Genomic DNA, 23316 nt, shown 5'->3' on the forward strand with positions numbered 1-23316 from the left:
GCAGCTGAGGGTCTGAAGAGGGCTCCAGGGCGTCGGATCTCTATTTTATTTGGATTTCTATGTTATTAGGAGCATTTCACACACAGAGAGTGGATGTTGAATTTCATCCAATGTTTATCAGCATCTTTAAAGACAATATTTTTATCTTTTGCTCTACTAAATGGTGGTTTATATCAAAAGACCTAGTATTGACCCATTCCTACTTCACTGGAAAAAAACCACTTTGCCTGGAGAGGCCACGCTGCCCACCCTCTGACACGAGGATGGGGGGCCCTGACTCTGCACCCCCCCAGGGGATGGGCTGTGCCTGGGCATGCACGAGCGCGTGTCTCGGGCTGGGGTGCGGGGGTTCTGCAGGGCCGTGACCAGCGTAGGGGTGGTTGGTGTCTTCCCGCTTCCTCACCCATGGTGGCACCATTTGCGGCTTCTTGCAGATTTGCTAGTGACACTGGCACACAGGTCATTTAAAGTTCCTTATGTTTGTGGGAGGTAGTTTCTTTGCTCATTTATATTTTCCTATGTCTATATTTCAGTAAAAAGTGTGGTTAGCCTTCTGGGGTGCTGAGACGTACGGTAACAATAGGGGACAACTGGTCACTTTGGGACCGACACGGGGCAGGCGCTGGACAGACGTGAAACCCAGGCTGAACACGGGATGGGGAAGGCCACAGGCTCTGTGGCTTGGCGGCATTGCTGTGAATTTTGGATTTCTTTGATTACGCAATGATAAAAGTTACACCAAAATGCAAATGTTCCATCGCTCATCAAATCCTTCAACAAATATGTATTGCGTCCCTACTGTGTGCTAGGCATTTTGGATGTTATATTATGCATTGTTTTCCTTGGAAAATAATTTAGCATTTCTTAAGCCGCCCCTGGACCTGGCTGTTGAACCCGCAGGCAGGCCCGGATGTCTGCTTTAGATCATTTGGCCAGATCCCCAGAGACCCTCATCTCAGGGGCCTCTGGTGTGCGGCCTCCTCCCATCCTGTGGTTACAGCAGCTGGGTGGCAGCCGCTCTGTCTGACAGTCACGCAGACTTCGTGGATCAGATTGTGCGGCGACCCTGCCCGCTCCTCATCGCCACCATTCGACGGGAGGGATTTGTGCGGCGACCCTGCCCGCTCCTCGTCACCGCCATTCGACGGGAGGGATTTGTGCGGCGACCCTGCCCGCTCCTCGTCGCCGCCATTCGACGGGAGGGACTTGTAGTATTTAACAGTTTTACATATTTAATAGCTATTTGTCTAAGCAGCTTAACACAACAAACACTGCCAGCCACCCGGCCCGCGTGCTCGGCGTGAGCAGAGGCTGCCGTTCCCCTTGGATTTACAAGTCCAGGCACCACCCGGGACCACAATCCTCCTCTGGCCTCCGGGTGCCCTCAGGAAGGGGTCAGGAGCCTGGGTCGGGAGCAGCTGGGACTCCTCAGTGCTTCTATGCTAACTTGCTCATTTTTGCGAAAGCAGGAAAAAAAAGAAACCAGCCTCAGCAGTAGACAGCACCAATTTGGATCCGGGCAAAGTGAACGCTTCTCTGGGCCCTAAATCCCATACACAGCAGGGACTGTAAAATGTGACTTTCCCAGGCTCCGGGCATGCCAAGTCCTTGCCACTCAGCTCAGGAAACAGGAGGGGTCTGTGGGAGAGCTTCTCTGTCTGTCTCAGAGAACCTCACACTCAGGGCTGTTCTCCCTGTCTTCCCCCATCCCACCGTGGGCCAGCAGCCTGGAAAGCCCACCGCTGATGTGGGGACAGCGCCCAGCGCTGAGGCTCCCCCGCCCACCGTGGCCCCGAGCGCAGCAGAGGCTCGGCTCTGGTGGCCCCATGGCTCCCAGCACACGGCAGCAACGAGGGGCAGGCCCAGAAGAGGAGGGAAGGCACGGGACCCCCCCACTGACGGACGGCCCTCCTCAACACACTGGAAACATGGCACCGTCGCCAATCCCCGAGCCTCCAGGAAGGCGGCACGGAGCGGCGTCCTGAGCAGCCTACACAGGACCATCGTGTCTCACCTGGGTTTCCCAGACGCCTGTGGCACTGTCTCCCTTCTCTTTGGACCACCGCTCATAGCAGCTGCTCTGTCCTGCAGGGTCTGTCTGAGAAAGCATGAGGCCCAGGCGCTAGCGACACCCATGGAGGGAGGCTGCCTCTGTCTCGCAGTGCTGCCCGGTGCACGGGCGTCACCAACCACAGGCAGCTCCACAGAGGGAGCGCCGTGTGCGGGGCACTGTCCCGAGAGCACAGCCGAAATACCCCTCATTCCGAGGACCAGGGCGTGTTCCTGGCATTGGATGTGTTCTGGGAGCCATTCTGGCCTCGCTGATCTTGGCTGGGCTGGTGATACTCTACAGAGGACACGGGACGGGACGGGCTGGGCGCTGAGACAGCAGACGGCGTGGCCGGACTGTCACTTAGGTGGTCTTCAGATTGGCCAGGAACAGGGAGTGGCCGGTCGGACAGGCCTCATGGAGTGACCCCCCCCACTCCCCGTCTGGTTCTGAAGAGTTCAGCTACTCACGTGATGGGTCAAGGTCCATGTTCCACTTTTCTTACTTCAGGCAAAGAGTTCCGAAGCTCACCTCTTCCAGTCTCCGCTTCGCTGCCCGTGAAGCTGGCCTGGTGCGTCCGTCCCGCTGTTTCCTTCTCCTTGGATGGGTCCACATGCTCCTGCAGCTCTGCTGGTCACACACAGAGACTCTGGGTTCTCGGTGGCTGGAAAAGCTGTCACTTGCCTGCCGAGATTCTTTCATGCTAACTCCCACGAGCTAGACATTTTCTTTTTTTTTAAATAAAAGCGATAACCACGATTTTGCTGCCCCTGTTATGGGACACCTTGCACACATTATGTTACTTGTTTATTAATTAGGCGGAGGTTTTCTCACCCACTCCTTTCCCGCTGGCTTTGTGTAAGCAGATCACACTTATGGCTGTGCAGCCACGTGGTGGCCATGAGGAGGCGCTCACCCAGCGGCCTGGTATCAGTAAGCACTAAAATAGCCCTGAGCTCCCCACCTCAAGACTCCTTGTTCTGTGAGAAAAATAGCTTGTTTGCTGAAGACACTGTTATTCCAGGAGTCTGCTACTTGTAGCTGAAAGCATTCCTTTTGACGTGGGGAGGATTTGGACAGACCACTGGGTAGAAAGGGGGCTCCAGGGATGTGCTGGGGGGTCGGCCAGTTGCTGGCCTGCTTCTGAGGACACAGAGGGTGGGCTTTTCTAGAACACTGCTCAGCCAGCCCTCACAGGGCCAGAGTCACCAGGCAGCGTCAGGGCAGCGGGCGTGGACGTGAGGCCGGGAGCCCTGGCACTCACAGCTAGCGTGGGCCGGCCCATCCGAGGCGCCACGAGTGTGTCCCAGAGGGGTCGGCCCAGGCACCTCAGCCCAGCCTTTCTGACGGTGTGGCCTGGCCTGAGCCTGCCCCAACGCCTGCTCCCTCTGGCTTTACCCCAGGCTGGATGGAGGCTCAGACATGCGGCCCCGTTTGCCTGTCCAGCAGAAGCCATCTCCCTCCCTCTTGTGCCCCTGCCGCTTTCCCCAGGATTTACTGTGTGTCTGCTCCACACCTGTCCCACCGGGTCTCCCCACCCTCATCGAGACAAGGTTTGCTGCCCTGATTGGGGGACCCCGTTTCCCAGAAGTCTGACCGAAGCCTTGGCGCAGGCCTGAGCGTGGCCCGAATCCCACCCACTGCAGTGCTGGCTGCCCCTGGCCCCTTGGGCCCCCGTGCGTCCTCACTTCCGCTTCCTTCGACACCCACGTCTGCTGTTCTCAGTAGGTCATGGGGTGTGCAGGCACCCAGGGGTTGTGGCCGCTCCTGTCTCCTGAGGAGTCGGAGCCCTGGGGGCCTATGGCTAGGTGCTGGCACAGGGCTTTCCTGGCTCGGATGTGGCCTCCGTCGCCCCTGACAGGGAGGGGCTGCGGCGCCGTGGGACAGGAGCAGAGTCCTGGGCCCCCTGGGAACCAGCAGAACCGGGTTGCGGTGACCTGGGTGGGTGCCTTGTCTCCCAGAGCCTCGATTCCCTGATCTGTCAAGTGGGTTAGAGGCACGCAGCTCGCCGGCCAGCGCCGGGGCCCACCACCCTCCCTCCTGGGCCCCGTGCCGCTGCCTCCGGCCTCCAGGCCGCGGGCTCCGGGTCCTGGGCCCTCCACTGTGGGAATGGAGCGTTTGGGGCCCCGGCTCAGAACCTTCTCAAAAGCAATATTCTGAGCACCCCTGGCGGCGAGGCAGGCCTGAGTGGAAAGCTTCCCAAAGTGACTTTTCTTCCACACCCAGCCTCACCCTGCAGCCAGGACCCTGGAGGGCTGCCCAGGGCCTGGGGCCATGACGGGCAGCGGGAAGCCTGGGGGACGTCGGCCCCCCTGCCAGCAGGTTCGGGCTGCACCCCTCCCTCAGCCTTAACCCCATCAAGTCCTCGGGGGCCACACGGCTTCATTGCCTTAACTGGCTCAGTAAGCCCGTGCTCTGAGGGACAGCTCTGCGGGTCTGGCTTGTGATCCAAGGGCAAAGGCCGACGTAATCCTGGCTTTGGGGGTTCAGACCCCTCTGTGGAGTTGGAGACCCCGGAACTTGCTCCCCACCAGCTTCCCAGCAGCGGAAGTGTCTTTGCAGCAATTCCCAAAGAGAACAGCCCAAGCCCGCCCAGGTGGCACCTGGAACCCCAAGCCATTGCTGGGGTTAGGTCTGCGGCCTGGGGGGGCCCACAGCTGACCTTTCTCATCTGTCAGCTGCCCTGAGTGGCCACCCCGCCCCTCCTCTGGGTTATGCAGATCTGTGACTCCCTCGGAGGAGGCCCCGGGCAACCCTGCAACCTGCGGGAAGGTGTGATGACCGCCAGGCTCCCACCTTCTGCTGGCCGAGGTGCAGGCGTGGCCACTTCAAAGCCCAGGGAGGGCGGTGTCCTGAGCGCCCCCTGCCGGCCCCTCGCAGGTGGGAAGTCCAAGTGTGAAGCGGTTCACGGCGGCACGCGGTCAGGGGCGTCGCTCAGACGGAGGCCCAGGCACGCTCCCCCTGCGCCCATGCCGTCGGCTGGAGGGGTGGGCGTGGTCGTCCAGCTCGTCCTGGAGTCTCCTCAGCTCAGAAACGCTGTGATTTGTGACACTGGTGTGGGGCCAGCACAAGGGCAGGAGGACACCGTCCGCCGGAGAGAGGGGCCTGGCGTGTCCGTGGCGGGTCGGTCGGTGGAAGGGTCGCCTGCCCCATATCCCCAGATAAGAGCCGGAGGTCGGCTCACTTTTCTTTATCACGTGTCACGTCTGCGTGGGGGGCTGGGAGGGAAAACTTCAGAGGAGGAAGCCTGGGCCCAGAGAGCAGCGCGGGGGCAGCAGAGGGAACTCTTCTGCCCGAGGCTCTGTGGCGTGAGGGGCGTCGCCCTCGGGCGATTCAGCGGCTGGTCCGGGGCCGGGTGTTGGGTCCCGGCACCCAGGTGGGTAAGCCTGGAGCCTGGGTGGGGCACGACCCGCCGGCCCTCTAACCAGGTCCTCGTCAGCAGGTGAGAGCCAGCAGGACAGAGATTTTAAGCCGTTTGGGGTTCCGGCCACCGGCTCGGGCAGGAGTTCCGAGTCCCCCGGAGCAGGCTCCCATGGGTCAGGCAGAGGCCTCCGGTCGAGAAGGGGGGCATATGGACCACAGAGCAGTCGCGGATGTCGGGGCCTGGTCCCCAGCACCGAGAAGCAAGGTGGCCCCTAGGATGTTCTGTGCTGTCAACACTGATCACAAGGGGGACCAGGCCTCCTGAACCAGGATCCCTAGGAAATTTACTCACAAATTCAGGTTTCAGCAGCATGACGTACCTCTTAACTGGGCCTTCCTGCCTCCTAGGGGCCCTGGGCACCTCCCGCGAGCCCTGGAGTTGAAGCTGAATGTCAGCAGTGAGCCTGGGTCCCCAAGTCTGCTCCCCGGGCCAGGGGCGCCAGCAGCTCCTCAGCAATGTTAGAAACGCAGGTTCCTGTGCCCGCCTGGTCCTGAACTCTGGGCGGTTCTGGCCACAAAGTCTGAGATCCACTCAGTCCACTACAGGAGCCTGAGGAAATGTGGCCGAAGGGGCTGGGTCAGCGGTCAGCGAGCACCTGACCCAACATCCGGGTCACACCTAACAGCCACTCCAAGCGCAGGTGCATGCCCGCTCTTGTTTAAAGAAAGCAGATTCCTGTGTCTGCGGGTCAGGGCCAGAGCCCCGCCCCCTCGGGGCTGAGGCAGACCTCTGTTCCGTTCCTCATTTACAAGAAAAGTGGAGGACCCACCCTGGTCCCCAGAGGACCCACGGATGGCCGTGCCGACCCTGCCCCAGAGGACAGCAGGGCTGGTGGGACGCGCCCCCGGTCGGAGGTGAGGAAGGTGTGCCTGGTCCTCCTCTGTCCTCTCGCACGAGCAGAGCTGGGTGGTGACGAGCCAGCCCCACTGCCCTCTCTGCCTGACCCCCACCCAGGGTCGTACGGCTCCCCCTCAGAAGAGGGCAGGGACGCTGCCTCCCCCAAAGTCACGGGGACTCCTTCGGCGGGGGGATCGCGGTGGCCCAGAGAGCTCCAGCTCCGCCTGAGTTGAGCCGGGGAGGGGCGAGGTGGTGGCCGGCTGAGCAGCGACCCCCCCGCCTGGCAAGCTGCAAGTGGACACTCCACAAACCCCTGCTGCGTCAGGTAAGGCCCCTTCCCCTGGGGGGAAGAGGAGAAAGAAAAGCCGGCTGGCCTTGCGTGGGCGGCAGCTGCCGAGAGATGTAACTCGCGGGCGCGCGCGCACACACACACACACACACACACACACACACACACACACACTGTAGACCCAGGTGAGGCAACACGGCACCATTCTCGCCAGGAGGGCGAGGCCACTGCGGATCTGCCGGGACAGAGGATTTAGAGGTGCCTGTTGTCAAGGCGGTCACCCGAGTATCCCATCCACATACTGTCAGGTTCTGCGATGAAACATGGGCTTTGGACACAAACACAGCAACGGCACTGCCGCCTGGGTCCCAGGCAGATGGGGCTGCACGTCTGTGGCCCCCTGGCCCCACCTCCTCCTGCCCTGCCCCCATGCCCACTGCTGAGGAACCCACGGGCGGGCGTGGCACATCCGCTGAGAAGCAAGAACCACGGCTCAAGGGTGACTCCCAGTGACATCGAGCTTTGGGCCCACCCCTCAGGGGTCCCACCGGGGGTGGGGTGGGGGGGAAGGGAGGAAAGCGGAGACTGTTCAGACCTCCCGTGTGCTGGGCACTGCATGCCGGTCCTTACATGATACCCAGTGTTGTCCTGCTTTCCGAGCTGAGGGAACTGAGGCTCAGAGAGGGTAACTTGCTGAAAAGTCACACAGCCAGTCTCCCAACCACCTCGGCCACATGGCCCCGGCCCCTCATGCCGGCCACAGTTTCTTATGGAAATCAGGGTCAGCTTGTGCCCTGCTGGGGCCCTGGGAGAAAACAGGACTGGCTCAGAGAACCATGTGTGGGGCCGGGGAGTGGGGTCCACCCCCCGTGAGCTGGACTTGCTGCAGGGAGTGTTTGTGATGGGAACTCCAGCCCCTCCCAACTTCTCCACCTCCTCTGCAGTCCACCCGACGTGGGGCTGAGGGGGTCTCCTGGCCCCCGGCACAAAAAGCAGCCGACAGGATCACTGGGCGAGTGGCTGAGGCCACTTACAGTCACAATGCAAGCTCTCTGTGTGCTCAGCAAAGGTGCTTACAGAGAAGCACCTGTCTCATTTAGCCCCGTCATCACAATCACACAGCCAAAACAGAACAGCTACCTCTGGGCAAAACTAAAACTGAACCGGGCAATCAGACCTGGCTTTGCAGCCCGACTACATGTAGAGGCCGCGGCTGTAGCTTCTATAAGCCAGATGCTGTTCTCCCCACAAGAAACAGGGACAGAGGGGTGTCAACGAGGCTCATTTGGGAGATCGGTTTCCCACCTGTTACAGATACTCCAGAATGAAAAAGCCTCTTCGGCTGCTGGGCAAACCGTAGTTTCTTCTCAGATCCGTGGGAACAGCTGGAAACGAGCTGCGCTCCGGGGGGAGATGGTCAGCTCGGGGAGGAGGACAGCGTCTGGACAGTGGGAAGGTGCCGCAGAGCTACAGACCCCGGACAAGGGGACAGCCTCCTGCCAGCCCGGTCAAGCCCCCGAGGGGGGCCCACCTGGTGCCAGCCTGTATCTGGCACGGGACTTGCGTCCCCGGGAGAGGGGCAGGTTCACAGACTTGGAGACCTCAACCTTAAACCCGGGTCCCTAGTTCCAAGGCTTTTCAATTCTTGAGTTTATTCCACAACATACATATGTCCAGCTTCCTCATCTCTTCCCGGTGAGTTCATCCCATGCGATCACTGCTTCGCTCGTGTGACATGGGTTGTGTTGGGAGAAGGGGTCCGTCCTCAGGGTGGAAAGGCAGGGCTCCCGCCCTCCGTGGGGTCAAAGTCCCTCGGCTCCACTGGCCTCCAGGAGCAAGGATCCTGCTCAGACAGCCCTATGAATTTGAGTAAGTGATCAGAAAAGGCAGTTCCAGCGTTCCTGTGCCTTTTCAATTGCCTTTTCAATTCTGAATTGCAGTATTTTCTCTGCAAATTAACCCACAGGGAGAAAAGCCTTGCCCAGACACATGCTGAGATGTAAATGAGGAGATTTGAACACACCTCGTGGTTTCAGTGAACACCCAGCTGGTGGCTCCTCGGCCCCTGTGGATGGGCCCCCCGCCAAGCCCAGGCTGCTCCGGGCCCTGGTGAGGTCTCCCATGACAGTGCAGGTACAGGCGTTAGGGGCAGGGTCTCTGACCTGCAGGGACTTGGGCCCCATGACTCGGGGCTCACAAAGCCACCGAGGGCTCTGGGGGTCACACTTGTCCCAAGCCAGCCCTTCACATCAGGGTCCTAACGGGAAACGACAGTGTCCACGGGTCCAAGTCTCAGGTGAGGATTTTGGTGGCCACAACACTGGGCTCCGAGCTCCGCTCTGCAGGGCCAGCGCTCAGCGGGCAGGTGACACGCAACAGCATCTGTGGATGAGGGTGGACCCACGGGCAACATGGCCACGAATAACCACACACATGTCACTGCACACACGTGTGACTGTACCTGTGGAACACATTCATGGAAATAGAGTTCTGATGGACATGCCAAACCTTCTTCGTCCCTTGAGAAGGGAGGGATTTCGTATTGCCTGCTCAGCCTGACCCAAGTGGAACACGGTCGCTCGGGGAGTTTTATGAGAAAAGCTGGGCATCTTTTCATTTAAGGGCGACTTCTCCTTCCTTCTCGTGAGCTGTGTGTCACGTCCTTTGCCTCCTTTTCCTCATTGACCTATTGGTCTCTTTTATTATTGACTTAAATAACAAAGAAACTCCTCTCGGTTTCTGTTACAAACATCTTTTACAGCTTATCTTCATCTTCTGACTGGCTTACGGTGACGGTTTAGTTCCACGCAGAGTACTTTTATTCTTATGTCATCTTTTTGTTCATATCATTATGGCTTCTGGGTTTTGTGCTATATTTAGGCCTTCCATACAACATAAAAACCCTCCTGTGGTTTCTTTCAGTCAGTACACGTCTGCTTCTCTTCTTTAGCATTCAGATCATTGATCTGTCTGGAATTAACTTTGATCAAGTATAGGGCCAGCTTTATAGTTTTCCAAGATGTTTGTCTATGTAGCACCACTACATTCCCCCAACGATTTAAACACTTTTATCATAAATGACATGTATTTTGGGTCTGTTTCTGGACTTCCTAATTATCCATTTGCCAGTAACAGAGAGTTTAAAATATAACTTCAAAATGTGTTTTAATATCTGATAGAGTGAATTCCTCTATTATTTTTCTCTTAGATTTGCCCTATTTTTATTTTTTCACACAAACGTAGATTTAACCTGTCTAGTTGAAAAGCGTTAACGTTTTAGTTGGGGTTGCACTGTACGCAGATTAACTGTGCGGAAACCGGCATCTTCAAGCCAAGCGCACGCGTGCTGGTCCCTGTCCGGTGTGCGCGTCCCCCAGAGGTGCTGTACAGTTTTCTTGCTGTAGGACTTTCATATTTCTTCCTAACCACATTGTTATACAGCTTATCTTTTTTTGGATGCTGTGATAAATGAAGCCTTTTCTTCTGTCATATCTCCTACTGGTTCTTGTTTCCAGACAGGAAGCCTGATGATTACTTTGTCAAATTCTCTTATATTTTTGTACATATTTTTCAGCTGCTTCTCTAGGGTTTTCCAGATATACAATGAAATAACCTGTAAGTAATCATCACTTTATCTCATCCTTTCCCATTTTTGTACTTTGTTTCTTTCTCCTGACTCAACTGCATGGGCCAGAACCACCAAAGCTGTGTGAAGGGGCTGTGGGATTGTGAGGGTCTGTCTTCTTCCCAGTGTCTCCAGGGTTCCCCAGGATGTGAGCTTTCAGGCTGAGACAGCACTGATAATATTAAAGACGTATTCATCAACTGCTGTTTTATTAGGAGCGTTTTAAAAGCTGAGAGTGGATGTTGAATTTCATCCAATGTTTGTCGGCATCTATAGAGACATTTTAATCTTTTGCTCTACTAGATGGTGGTTTATATCAAAAGACCTAGTATTGACCCATTCTTACTTCACTGGAAAAAAACTACTTAGCCCCTTATTAGTGTATAATCTTTTTAACACACTGCTGGATTCTGTTTGCTAATTACTTACTTAGGATTTTCACACTTGCTTATACATTAGATTAGTTGATAGCTTTCGTTTTTGCTGATCTCTTTGGTGTCAATGTTATGTTCGCTTTCTTTCTACATTTGCGATGGCTTAAATAATATTGGAACAGACAGGGTAAATGGCACAGAGGGAAATCAGCACTTGCCACCTTTTACCCAAGTAACCTGGAAATGGGTCTTTTATGTGCATCTGTTGGAAATTAAAAGATACTTGAGATATTATGAAGAAATTCCTATTTTAAAAAGCCATCGAGAATTTAATAAGTCTAACAGGAGTTTTGCTTTCGGTCAAATTCCAAGTTTGACTTGCTCTTAAGGCCATTTGGTGCCCAGCAATGTTTGTTAATTTGGAAGCTGAAGGCCAGATTTTAATTTTATTGAAATAACACTATTTTATGCTCACAAGTGCAATGGTGAAAGGCCAGGAAAGTGTAACTTAATAAGCAGCCAAGCACCTGCTTTCTTGTTTCCAGGAAGTGAGGACCTGCCTGCGGTCAAGCACCGGGCGGGTGACTGGAGATTGAAGGGAGCCTGGCAGGAGGTGGCCAGGGGCCCGGCTAGGGTGCGGACGCTTAACTAACTCCAGCGGGCAGTGCGGTGCGGAAGGCTGAGGGCCACTGCCGAGCTTGGGGGGCCGTGCTCATGAAGTGACCGCGGGGCACCAAGACCCTCGTGGTGACACCCAGCCCCTGGGTCTGAGGGAAGTCGCGTCCTAGAGCCACAAATGAACCTTTACAGCAGATTTTGTGAAACTCTGGGGGCGCTGCCACCACGGCAGCCGGGGGCATCTCAGGAGGGCTTTGGGTGGGTGAGTCTGGCCACGAGAGGCTGACTCCTCCCCAGAGGTGGCTTCCTATACCACACGGAGTCGCCTGGGTCCTTGGCTTCCCACTGACTCCCTGGAGACCATAAGATGCTTCAGGTCTTGCCTGGGCATCCGCTCCTGCCCACACCCAGGGTCTGGCTGAAAAAGCGCCGATGGGGCCCCAGAAACCCTGGAGTAGGTCCCGTGCTGCCCTCCTGCCTGGTCCCAGCTCTGGGTGGTCCCATCAACTTGGAGAATACGGAGGGCGGCCTGGCGCCCTTGTTTCTGGGAGGAACTGCCATGCTCTGCCCTCTCCTGATAAACCTGGGCGTGGGCCCTGCATGTGCAGCTCAGCAGCCTGTGAGGCCTCCTCGTGCAGGTCTGGTGTGGTGCCCGGTGGAAGCGCCCCGGACACACACGCCGTCCTGATGGACAGAAGCAGCCCAAGGTCACAGCCAGACCTGGGAGCTGGTCTCCCCGACAAGAACCAGCAGGAGAAACAGAATCTCTGTATCCCTCGGTTCTCAAAAAAGAAAGTAACTGTAAGCAAACAGGGTAGGGGGTCCCTGGAGAAAGAACCAGGCATGGCCTTCCTGACATAAGAAGCCATTTGGGGCCTAAGCCTTTTGTGATCTGAACGTGGACACAGCGCTTGCCCTTGAACAGGTCTCAGCAGTTAATGATCTTAATGGAGGCGGGGAACGCAGGAACAAAGGAAGAGCAGTCAAGAAGCAACAGAACAGCGATGCAACAGACTCCCAGCTCCTCCCCAAGGGGCGCACACTACAGTCTGAGTTACTCTGCAGGAACTAAGTCCCCCCCCCAGGAGGCGAAGAGTGATGTTGACCGTCCCAACTTCAGTCAGCTAAAGCCTGGGCTGTGTCCACCTCTGCCCAATTCTATGTTGAATTCTCTTCTGCTCAAGCCCCCTCATGAAGATGCAGGTACCCTTAGCTTAAAACATCCCCGATTTTGCTGCTCTGGGAAATATCCCCGGTGCTCTCCTTACTTGCTGCAAGTAATCAATCCTTCCTTCTCCCGCACTGGGCTTGGTTGTGTCTTCTGGCTCGACGCTCACCAAGAGTTCCCAAGACGGGAACTCAGTTTTGGGGTAACGTAGCAAAGGTCTGGCTTTGCCCTAGACCCCTCCTAGCCTCCCGCTGGGGGGCTCCAGTCTCACCACCTGACACCTCGGTGGAGAGGAGGCTGCAACCGGCCCGCTCCCTTCAGCAGCTCTCAACACCAGTTGAAAACACGGACTCTCTAGGAGGCTCTGCAGCTGCGCCCCCTGCAAGGAGCCCCCTGGTGCTGCCGGGAGGGACGTGGATCCCACAACAGGGCCCACTAAACGGTCCTGCTAACAGCTGATGAAAGCCCACCCATTTATCCCATTAAACCAGCTCCCCAAACTGCGTGGGTGGACAGATGTTCCCTGGCCGAGCAGCCGTGTCCCAGCCAGTTGGAGCTCTCCCGTGCGGGCAGAGACTCAGCCCGCAGACACCAGCCTGAAATTTGGGGAAGGGTCCATTCCGGAGTCAGGCGCCAGGCGAACAGAAATACATGACCACCCAGCTCTCAGACTGGCCAGCTCTCCTTCCAACCGTACGTGCTCCGAACTGGGGGGAGAGGGCCAGGCCAGAGGCAGAGGGAGCGCTGAAGGAGGGGCAGCAGGGCCGGGAGGAAGACCCGACCCCTCCCCAGCCCCATTCCAGAGCACAGATAAAAGTGAAACCTGACCAGGGAGTGTTTGTGTTGCCACGGTAACGGGGACACTTCAGCAACTCGGAGCAGATGGTCAGTGAGCAACAGGCAGCATATGCTCCCGTAAGCCCTGCCGTGGGCACAGATGGAGGGTGGGCAGGGCGCTCGCCCTGGTACCCTGACATTTCCTTCCCTGCCCTCCCCTTGGTGCTGCGTCACGGACATTAGCGCCTGTGTGTGCAGCTGGGCTTCAGTTAGCTGAGTGGGACGCTGACGACCAGGGGCCCAGAGCCCAGTGAGCAGCCCTGCCAGCCCTGGGCTGTGCCTGCGGCTTTTACAGAAGCAGCACACTTCCCTGTGGGAAGGAGGAGAATTAAATGTCTCCTTCAGCGTCTTCAGGGACAGGGTGGGGCAGAGACAGGTCCTCGTGGGGACTTTGGGGACTCAAGGGCGGGAAGCACGTGGTCACGCTGCCTGGCCACCAGCCAGCGTGTGACCCTGCGATTCTGCGTCTTGCGCTGTTTGTAAATATTCACCGCATCTGGTCTGACCCCCTTCGTGGGAGGTTTAAGTATCAGCCTCCAGCCCGGCCGACGGGAGAAGACCCCTGCACACGCCACACCTTCCTCTGTCCCAGTTGCATCTGAACGTGTCCCGTGGCCCGTTAGGTCGGACACTCTCTCTTCCTCGGGCTGCCTGACTCAGAATGAGCCTTGTATGGACAGGACGAGAGTAAATTCCTATCTGGACCCTAGGGACAGAGTCTCCCACACAAATGTCACGTCAGTACGTCTGCCCACAGAACGGCTGCGTCAACCTACGTGGCTTCTCCGCTGTCCCCAGGCTCCCACACCTCCATCCACGCCTCCTCCAGGCTGTCCTGCGTTAGCTTTTGGCCATTTTGTTTCTGATGCTTTTTTTTAATGCATTAAATTCTAACCCATATCTCTTCCCACTTTCCCTTTCCAGAGGTGCTGAAGTCATTTCAGGGAAAACAACACAAAAACAGTTTTGTTGCCAATGATGAAATCTGAAATTTCAAGCAAAAATTAGAGTTGGGAGCCCTTGTGTGAGCCACAGCTGCTGGAGGGTGTCCTCAGGGAAGAGCTCTCAGACGGAGCTGCGGGCGACAGCAGCGACTGTGACTCTCGTATAAGGAAACATGCCAGCGTTTGGAAGACTGCAGAACTCAGAGAGCCAGTATTTTCCACATGACCAAGCAGGGTACACAACTGTGCGCCCAGAGTGCAGGGCAGACCAATGCCTGTCACACACGCTGGGCCGGAGTTACTGAAGCGGTTTCAGATTCCACTGCAGTTGCCTTCAGAGAACTCCTGCCTGTGGAGTGTGGGATGGTTTCCAGGAAGCCTGTCCATCTCTGAAAAGGCACCAGAGGCCTCCTGCTCTCGAGCCATAGGCCTGGGGCCGGTCCTCCTTTTCTCTCAGACGAATGGCGCACTGCTGCAGACGGTCTGCTGAAGTGCAAAAGAATGCTGCTCTTCTCACTAATTTTTTTGGGGGAAATATGTTATTTTTAAATGAATTAATAAATACACATTTAAGGTTTTTTACCATTTTTAATTTTCAATGCAGTAACCTAGAGTCCTCAATAGTTTCTAGGTATAAAAGGGGTCTAAGACCAGTAAGAACGAGAACTGTTCCTAAGAGGATGAAAAGCACACTTTCTACGACTCTGTGTACTTGCTAGGGGCCACCGAAGCCTGGGAGTCTCCTGTAGTGATCTGCTGCTCCTCCGTGAAAGAGAAATCCTTCATATCCAACATAACAGGGTGATTTTCCTGACGTCTGTCCATACAAGCTCAGAAACATTCAGTTTGACAATCAGCTCATTATAATGTGCTGTGAACGTTTCTATGAGGGCCAGGGACTGAACCTCGCTACATACCATCCGGGATTAAAACGAATTTAATCCAGCTTTAAGACTTGGAAAGGTCCAACTGTTAGAAGGAAATATGCTGAAACCCAGAATATCAGAAAAGAGCAAAGGAAGAGGAGGATTTCTAAGGGGGGGGGGGGAAGAGCATGACTCTTTGTGAAAACCTTTTCAGAAAGAAAGAAAGTTCTGTAGCCTTAAATTGGCGACTCACGCTGAGTCATATGATCCCTTCAGCCACTGCGGTACTGTCTTCTCAGAAGTGCATTGCTCGGAGACCAACGCCAAAGGTATTAGACAATTTCCTCCTTTCGAGCTGACTGCATCCCCCTCGCCCGGGCACATGGTGACCTGTCACTGCCCTGCTGCCTGGGACAGGAAGGCTGGGGTGACACCAGATGTGTATCAGTGGCTCAGACTATTTCAATATCTCTTCACACGTGACAGGCTTTTATCTTGGTCTGGATCCGAAGTTAAGGGCTGTGGCTTGAACATTTGATTCAATAGACAGGCTGGTGGCTTAATTTAATCGAATTATCTGCTTTTCCTGAATTTTAACAGCTACATGGATCAAGAAAAGGGAGAGTATATCTCACGCCATTTTACACAAACTTATGAGTTAGCTGCTAACACAAAGGACTGACAGGCTGGAGAGGCTGAATCAAACCACAAAACAGATCTTGGACAGTGTTTTACTCTTGGTGCCAGATTTGCCTCAAAGAAAATGGGTTTAGGACACGACGAAACTGTAAAACAGCCAGCGAGAAAACCTACAGCCCGTGGAACCTTCCCGGAAGAGGTTTCCCCCGGATGCTCAGCTTTACTAACATTCAGTGGCTCTAGTGCAGACAAGTGTCCAGGTGCGAAGCCGTGACCAGTAGGCCTCTCTCCCTCCTGCCCTCAAGTCACTGCCTGCCGGACCCCCTGCCCTCCAGCTCTGACCTCCGGGCAGAGGTGGGCGCTGACCTGGGTGCCCGCGGGGGCCTAGTCGTCGGCACCAGCACACGTCTCCCCCGCAACTCCCTGCATGTCCTGTGGGCGCTGACCTGGCTCCCCAGGAGAGAGGCTTTCCGGGAAAACCACAGAGACGCGAAGACCAGTCTGGTTTGGAGAGGCTGCTGCTTCTCCTTTTTAGTTCAGACAACTTGCCGAAAAGAGAAGGTTGAAGTCAACTTCAGTTTTTACCCAACCTCTAATAAAGCCGGCTTTCGCCATCCACCTCCTCATTCAGAACTATAACCGCCCCACAGATCCGCGCTGCTTCCACAGAAGGCGGGCTCGGTTGGGCCGGGAACAGTGGGGGAGGCACGAGCCATGGCCTTGGGTGCCACCTGAGACCGTGAGGGAGTAGCTTTTCTAACCACACAGGACCTCGACGTGAGGGGGTGTTTGCCAACTGTTGGTTGGCTCACCTCTGTGGATGGGGTCTCACGGTCAGTCGGCAGAGCCAGCTCCAGCCCTTCTTAACGCTTCACAAGGAGCTCCCAGAACATCTGGGAGACGGGAGCCACGGAAGAAGCCACGAGTCAGCTTCTGCTACACTAACAGGGAGGCAGCCGGCTCGGCCGTGGGTCACGTTGGCATCAAACAGGAGGAAGTTATGGGCGTCAGGCCCTGCGGGGCCCCCCGAACGCAGCACCTGCAAGCAGCCCGGGTCCCCTCTCCCCACACGGAACTGCGGCTTCCCCAGAGCATGGCGTTCAGCGTCCCTCTTTCCACCAAGGGACGCAGTTCATGGTCTGACAACATCATGGTCCGCAAGCCTGCTCTTCCCCAAGCCGGCAGGACAGTGGGGTGAGGAATTCACTGGGCACTAAGCCAGGCTGACGCTGAAGACCGGTGAAGATGTCCAGTCACCTGTGTGTCACCAGCCGAAGCTTCAACACCACGTACAAAACACAGACCCGCCTCACACATGTGCTCCGTTTCCCTTTTGCAAAGCTTATTTTTCTCTTTTGTGCGTCAGGAAATAGTGGCGCCCGCTTACTTATTTTTCCAGGAAATAGTGGCGCCCGCTTACTTATTTTTCCAGGAAATAGTGGCGCCCGCTTACTTATTTTTCCAGGAAATAGTGGCGCCTGCTTACTTATTTTTCTTCCTAAATTGTGGCAGGTGCCTGAAAGAGCTTGAAATTTTAAACAAGAAGTTCAAAGGATGGGAAAAAAAATCAACATAACCAAATTCTGGGTGTTGAAACCTGAAAAAAAATCAGATTTATAAAATCCAACTAATTAGTACTTTAAAAAAGGACACTTTATCTCAGACGAAAACAGCGTACCTGCCGTGCTGTGTTCCTCCACGGGATCACACACACATTGCTGCTGCAGAAATTCCCACAGCACAGTTCAGGCAGGAGCCTTCCTGAAACCCAGTCCCCCAGAAGCTCTACCAGTTCAAGGGAGCAGCGAAGTGGGGGACTCCCGGCCTGGTACCAAGGGGCACGAGGCACAAGAAGGACCCACCGCACCACAGCTGCAGGGGTGGGTGGGCGCCCGGGGCAGGGTGCCCCAAGCCTCGTTCCCCCCAAGGCTCTGCTCCCCCTTGTGCCGCCACCGCAGGCCCTGCAAGAGGCTCAGCCGCCTCTGTCCTGGCACAGCCCTCCTCCAGCACAGGCTACGGCAGCCCACGGAGAGCTACTGCGGTTGTGATGCTGACACTATTTGCTTCATAATTTAGCTTCATCTACATAATGTCTTAGATTGAAAGCTGTATTAAGGAAGAGCTGTGAGCATAAGGGATCTAAGGTGTGTCTGCACGAATTTAAATAACATTAGAAGAACAACACATCAGCACAGAAATCACTTTTTTCCTTTTAGGGAGTACGTGTGACTTGCATTAGAAGATGAGGACACCGGGGCCACAAAGTAGGAGGAGGCCAGGCAGAGTCAGGACCAGACCCTGCTGTCGCCACGGTAACCTCGTGGGAGTCGTCTGCTACCTAAGAGGCCTGGGTTAGAGCCCCAAGGCCTTTCCAGCTCTAGAACTTTAACTACAGGTCCAAAGGAAAATCAGAAGCAAAGAAGTCAGTCATGTTTTCTCATTAGTAACAGACTAATCATTTATATTTGGCATAAACCACAAACTTGTATCACAGATCACCGTTATGACACGAAGAGAGATGGCAAACCCAACCAGACCATCTGTACAGCTGCAGGTTTCCCTGTGGACTTTGTGGAGAGTGCCGAGGAACAGAGCACATGGAATGCGGCCCTGGTGCCCCGCTCCTGGATGGGTCACAGCTTTTCCCTGGTTCTTGCATGTGTCTCCTTTAATGATGAGGTCTGGCTAATTCCTAGGAGCAAAATGCTCACCACAAACCAGTCATTTCCACTCACCAGTAGAAAACTCTAACTCCTGACAAAATGGTCTTTCTGACAAATTTAAACAGGGAATCAAAACCTAAAAGCTGTACCATGAACACATCAATGCATTTTACAAGGATCCTTGTATGTCAGAGGCCTGGGCCCACCACTGTGAGAAAGTAACTTTCTGTGAAATCGTGTTTTTAACTCAAGGACAGCTGTATGAAGACACGAGTGGGCACTGGGCTGTGTGAAAATGAAGCAGGAGCTGTAACCACGCGCTCTGGACAGACAGCGAGGCCTCTGCTGTGTGGCCGACCAGAGGACTCCTGCAGTGTGGCTGAGTTCTCCACTCCCTATTCTCTCCCACGAGCGTCTCTGCATTTACATTCACTGTTAGGATGATACTTGTATTCGGGGTGAAGCTGCAGTGATGCTTCTGGGCGACGTGTCGTAGGTGGTTTTCCATGAGTGTCTTCAGTTCTGCCTTGTCTTCCTGGCTCCCTTCTCTACCCGCTGCCTGTGAAATGCACAAGGGGAACGGAGTTTAAAACACACACCACGTTCCACGTACGTCTTGGACTGGGTGCCAGTAACGTGTGAAACACAGTGTATTTTATGATGTGTCTTGACTGTAGATAAGCCAGAGGCACTATGTTCAATGTCCAAGTTTTAAAACAATTCTCTCTCCAATGGTGACAGGGTTCTGTCCCACCCAGCAGGCAGGCGTTGGCTGGACTGCCTGGAACACAAGTGGCTGCGTGAGTCTCCGTGGCAACTGCATCTTCTGAGCCAGCCCACTCTTCCTGCCAGGACAGGACAGCTTCCTAAGCTGGAGGGCCTGGGTGTGCGGGGGGGGTGAGCAGGAAAGGAGGGATGTGTCAGCTGCAGTTCCGTCCACAGGGAGCATCACACCTGAGGCCGTGTGTGTCTGCATGGGTGCTGTGCTGCCTGGATGTGGAGGAGGGTCTAGGAGAAGCTGAGGGACCCCCTGCCCCTGCGGTGCCCCCTCACTGAGTGTGGCCTTGGAGGCCCACGACGGGTCTCCTGATCTGACACCACCAACCATGTGCTTCTTCCATGTGACCCCTGCTGTCCTCAGGGCTCAACATCATCCTTTCTTTGTGGGTCGCCCCTGCCTCGGAGATGCTGGAAGGTGCCAGCCCCTCTCCTCTGAGACGCTCCTCCCCGCGACCCAGGGCACCTGCACCCAACTCCTCCTGCACCCTCCAGCAGCTCTCCCTCAACCTCCCCTTTCTCCATGGTCTGTGGGTGCTGGTGCCCCAGGGGCTATTCCTAGTTCTCTACAAATGTGCTCGCCGTGTGCGCCTGCATCCGTGTGCGTGTGCGGCATCGGCGTCTCAAGGGCAACACACCCACAGGTTACTGCTGTTCTCCCCATGCTTCCAAGTCAACGCTACTGAGATCTTAACCCAACACAAGTCAGAAACCTGGGGGTTATTCCAAGGCCCCTCACCCTGTTTCCAAAGGTCACGCAGAGCTTCAGATTTTCTCAACTACATCATCCCTTCTGTGCCTCCAGAAGAAACTAGAGGTCTCTGCTCTAAGGAAACTGACCAACCCGAGGTAACAGAGCGAAGGATTCCAGTGCCAGGGCTTCCACAAGGGTCCCATGACTGAGAAGATGGCGGGTAGAAGCCCCGCCAGGCAGAGACTTCCCATCCCCCCCCCTTTTTTTTTTTTTTTTGCGGTACGCGGGCCTCTCACTGTTGTGGCCTCTCCCGTTGCGGAGCACAGGCTCCGGACGTGCAGGCCCAGCGGCCATGGCTCACGGGCCCAGCCGCTCCGCGGCATGTGGGATCCTCCCAGACCGGGGCACGAACCCGTGTCCCCTGCATTGGCAGGCGGACTCTCAACCACTGCGCCACCAGGGAAGCCCTCCAATCCCCTTTTTAATGCCTGACTCTTCAACAAGAGCGGACACTCAAGAATCACCTGGCATCTGAGGAAAAAAAAACTAAAGTAAAAACAGAGACCAAAACAAACATACAGAAAAAGAAACTTGGAAGGACAGTCTATGAAGGAAGAGAAACAAAATAAAACTAACTTACAGTTGTAATTAATCTCAGATGTGAGAGAAAACGTGCAGTCTTGACACAAAGAAGAAAATGTGATAAAAACTAAGTATGTTGAGCTCTCAGAATTTAAAAACAGCACAATTAAAAAATTAACAGAAAGGATGGAAAATAAAGTTTAGGAAATTTCCCACAAAGTAGAGTAAAAAGACAAAAAGATATTAGGAGGAAAATGTAAGATAATTATAGGACTCAGAATACAGTGTCTAACCTCTGAGACAAATAATTGAGAGCAGAGAAAATGAAAGGAGGAAATCATCACAGAATCACTTGAGAAAAGTTTCCGGACCTGAAAGATGTGAATTGGCTTCATGTCACCGTCCATTCGGCAGGTGGGTCGCACTGGAGATGGACTGGCTTCCCCCACCGCTCTGAGCAGGGGCTCCTTGGAAGCTCTTGCTGGTGGTCAGGTGTGTGCCAAGAAGCTGGGCTGGGTGCTGGACCTCCCTGACTTGGGGCCCATCAGGATGGCCAGGCCTAAGGCCTTTCCTTAGAAGCTCACCCACACTGACCTCCTTAGAGAGTGAAGGACACACCTTCCTCACCACAGGCCAGAGACAGACCCAGTGTGTAGAGGTTGTTAATTAAACAAAGAGGCCATCAGACTGACTTGGCTCCAAGGCCTTAGCAGCCTAAGTAAGCAAACCCTCAAATGCCTTGAAATCAAGGAACCAAAACCTAAGGACAACCCATCACAAGCAGCCAGAGAGGCTATGAGCTTCAGCCAGCCAGCAGCCTCCTGGCCTTGCTTCGCCTCCTCCCTGGACAAGGCTCCCCTCGGCTCTTACTGGTGACGCCTCCAAACAGATTCTGCTTTGGTGCGGCCCAATTTGAATTGATTTTTTTCCTCAAATAAACTCTTAAAAATTTAATATGCTTTAGTTTGTCTTTTAACAAAGTGAAAGAGAGTTAAGTTAGCAAAGAAAAGACATGGAAAGTTGAAGCAAATGCGGCAAAATCTTGATAATGAAGAATCTGGAACATCCATTCTGAAGCTGAAGCTTCCATTTACTGCAGAACAATGGAAAGAACGGCACGTGCTAATCAGAGCATAAAGGTGGATTAAAAGAGGGACGTGCAGAGGTGAGCGCAGGCTGCGGGCCACGGAGGGAAAGGAGGAGGACACAACCAAGTCACTCACGAAGGAGGCAAACGCCTTCAGACCCAGCTTCCTTCCTCTGCAAACCTCGGAGATGGAAACAAAACCTCAGCGACGCGTGAGTGGTACTTTAGAAGCTTGACAGCGGCCTCCACAACAAAGCTAAAGGTCAGAGATGAACTGATGCCATCACACTGCTGTCTGCTGAGGCCAGTTTTAGCTGCCAGACATGTCTCCCTATTTCTTTGTATGCCTTGTGATTTTCTGCTGAAAACTGGACATTTAAAGCGTATACTGTGGTAATCCTGGAGATCTGATCCTCCTCGTCTCCTGGCGTTTGCTGTTTGTTGCTGCCGCCTCTGTGCTGGGGACCAGCCTGAGGGGGACATGTGAGGCCTGCTCACGTCTTTTCTGAGCCTGCATCCTTCCCTGGCCATGTGTGGTGGCTTTCTAAATCCCCCTGTATATATGCTTGCTTTTGAATGTCCTAACCCTTTAATGTCTGGCTTCCAGAAGAGCACAAAGGGAAAAAAGAGGAAACAAAAGCTCCACAGGGGTTGCTCCTTTAAATACTGTGGGGTTGAGACACTGGCGGCCAGCGCCTGTCCCTCAGCAATCAAGAAGCCTGATGTGTGGCCCAGGACCTCACTGCCCATCCTGGCTCCAGCAAGCTGCACTAGGAACGAGGACACGGCTGTCTGCCGAGGGCTGGAGGATGGGCAGCCAAAAGGGATGGATGGAAATGAATCACAACCAGCCACGCCTTCCCCTGGAAGCTGCAAGCCTTCAGACTCCAGAGTTCCACAACAGCTCCTTCACACAGTTTCTGCCAGTACAACTGCTGTCCAGGCAGATGGGTCCTGGAGCCTCTTACTGCAGCATCGTCCCTGACATCACTCTCCTGCCATGAATTTTTGAATGTAGTATTTTTATTATTATTTCTAAAAGTAATTTTGATTTTGATTTCCTCAGTAAAAATTCAGAATGGTAGATTAATTTCCAAGTGGGAAGATTTCTGCTTTTTATCCTTCTGTTGTTGATTTCTTAAGTTATTTTCTTGTGGACAGAAAATATGTCTTATGTGATTTCTGCTTTTCACTAAATTGGTTGAGATTCACTTTGGAACCTGTAATACCCAGTTAGACTTTTTAACTGTCCATTTATTTTTGAAAATAATATAAATAAAGAGCATATATTGTTCTGTATATTTCTATTACAGTAAACTTCTCAATGAAGTTATTCAAATGTATATCATACTTTTGTCTACCTGATCTGTATCTCTGAGAGAGATGTATTAAATATACTCTTATTGGGTCTGTTTCTCCTTGTATGTTGCTTATAATTTTGATTTATGTCAGGTGCATAAAGGGTATGACAGATTGTCCTCTATCATCTTTCTTCCCCCCTCTTTCTTTCCTCTAGAGTGTACCCCTACATTTTACAAACATACGTAAACTTACATTTTTCTAAAAACTGCTAGATTTATTCAAAACCTATTCTCTAAGCAAGATAAAAAATTTAGTCTGCCTTTACTTTTCACCTTTTTTTAAAAAAAATAATAAATTTATTTATTTACTTGTTTATTTGTTTATTTTTGGCTGTGTTGGGTCTTCATTGCTGGGCGTGGGCTTTCTCTAGCTGTGGCGAGCAGAGGCTACTCTTCATTGTGGAGCGGGGGCTACTCTTTGTTGCGGTGCGTGGGCTTCTCATTGCAGTGGCTTCTCTTGTTGCAGAGCACGGGCTCTAGG

General features: G+C 54.1%; 1 protein-coding gene across 8 annotated transcripts in view; it reads right to left on the reverse strand.

The window, feature by feature from the left end:
• Nucleotides 1-14104: 14104 nt before the first annotated feature.
• Nucleotides 14105-23316, reverse strand: part of FAM120B (family with sequence similarity 120B) — a 75088-nt gene continuing 65876 nt past the window's right edge. For 3 of the 8 annotated variants that reach the window (XM_032651053.1, XM_032651058.1, XM_032651060.1), the window contains one exon: nt 18104-18893. The gene's annotated coding sequence lies outside the window, so the exon portion shown is untranslated. The other 5 variants (XM_032651057.1, XM_032651052.1, XM_032651054.1 and 2 more) reach the window with 4 other exon arrangements.

The sequence above is a fragment of the Phocoena sinus genome, chromosome 12 (genome assembly GCF_008692025.1).
Source record: "Phocoena sinus isolate mPhoSin1 chromosome 12, mPhoSin1.pri, whole genome shotgun sequence".
In the NCBI taxonomy this organism is placed as follows: Eukaryota; Metazoa; Chordata; class Mammalia; order Artiodactyla; family Phocoenidae; genus Phocoena; species Phocoena sinus.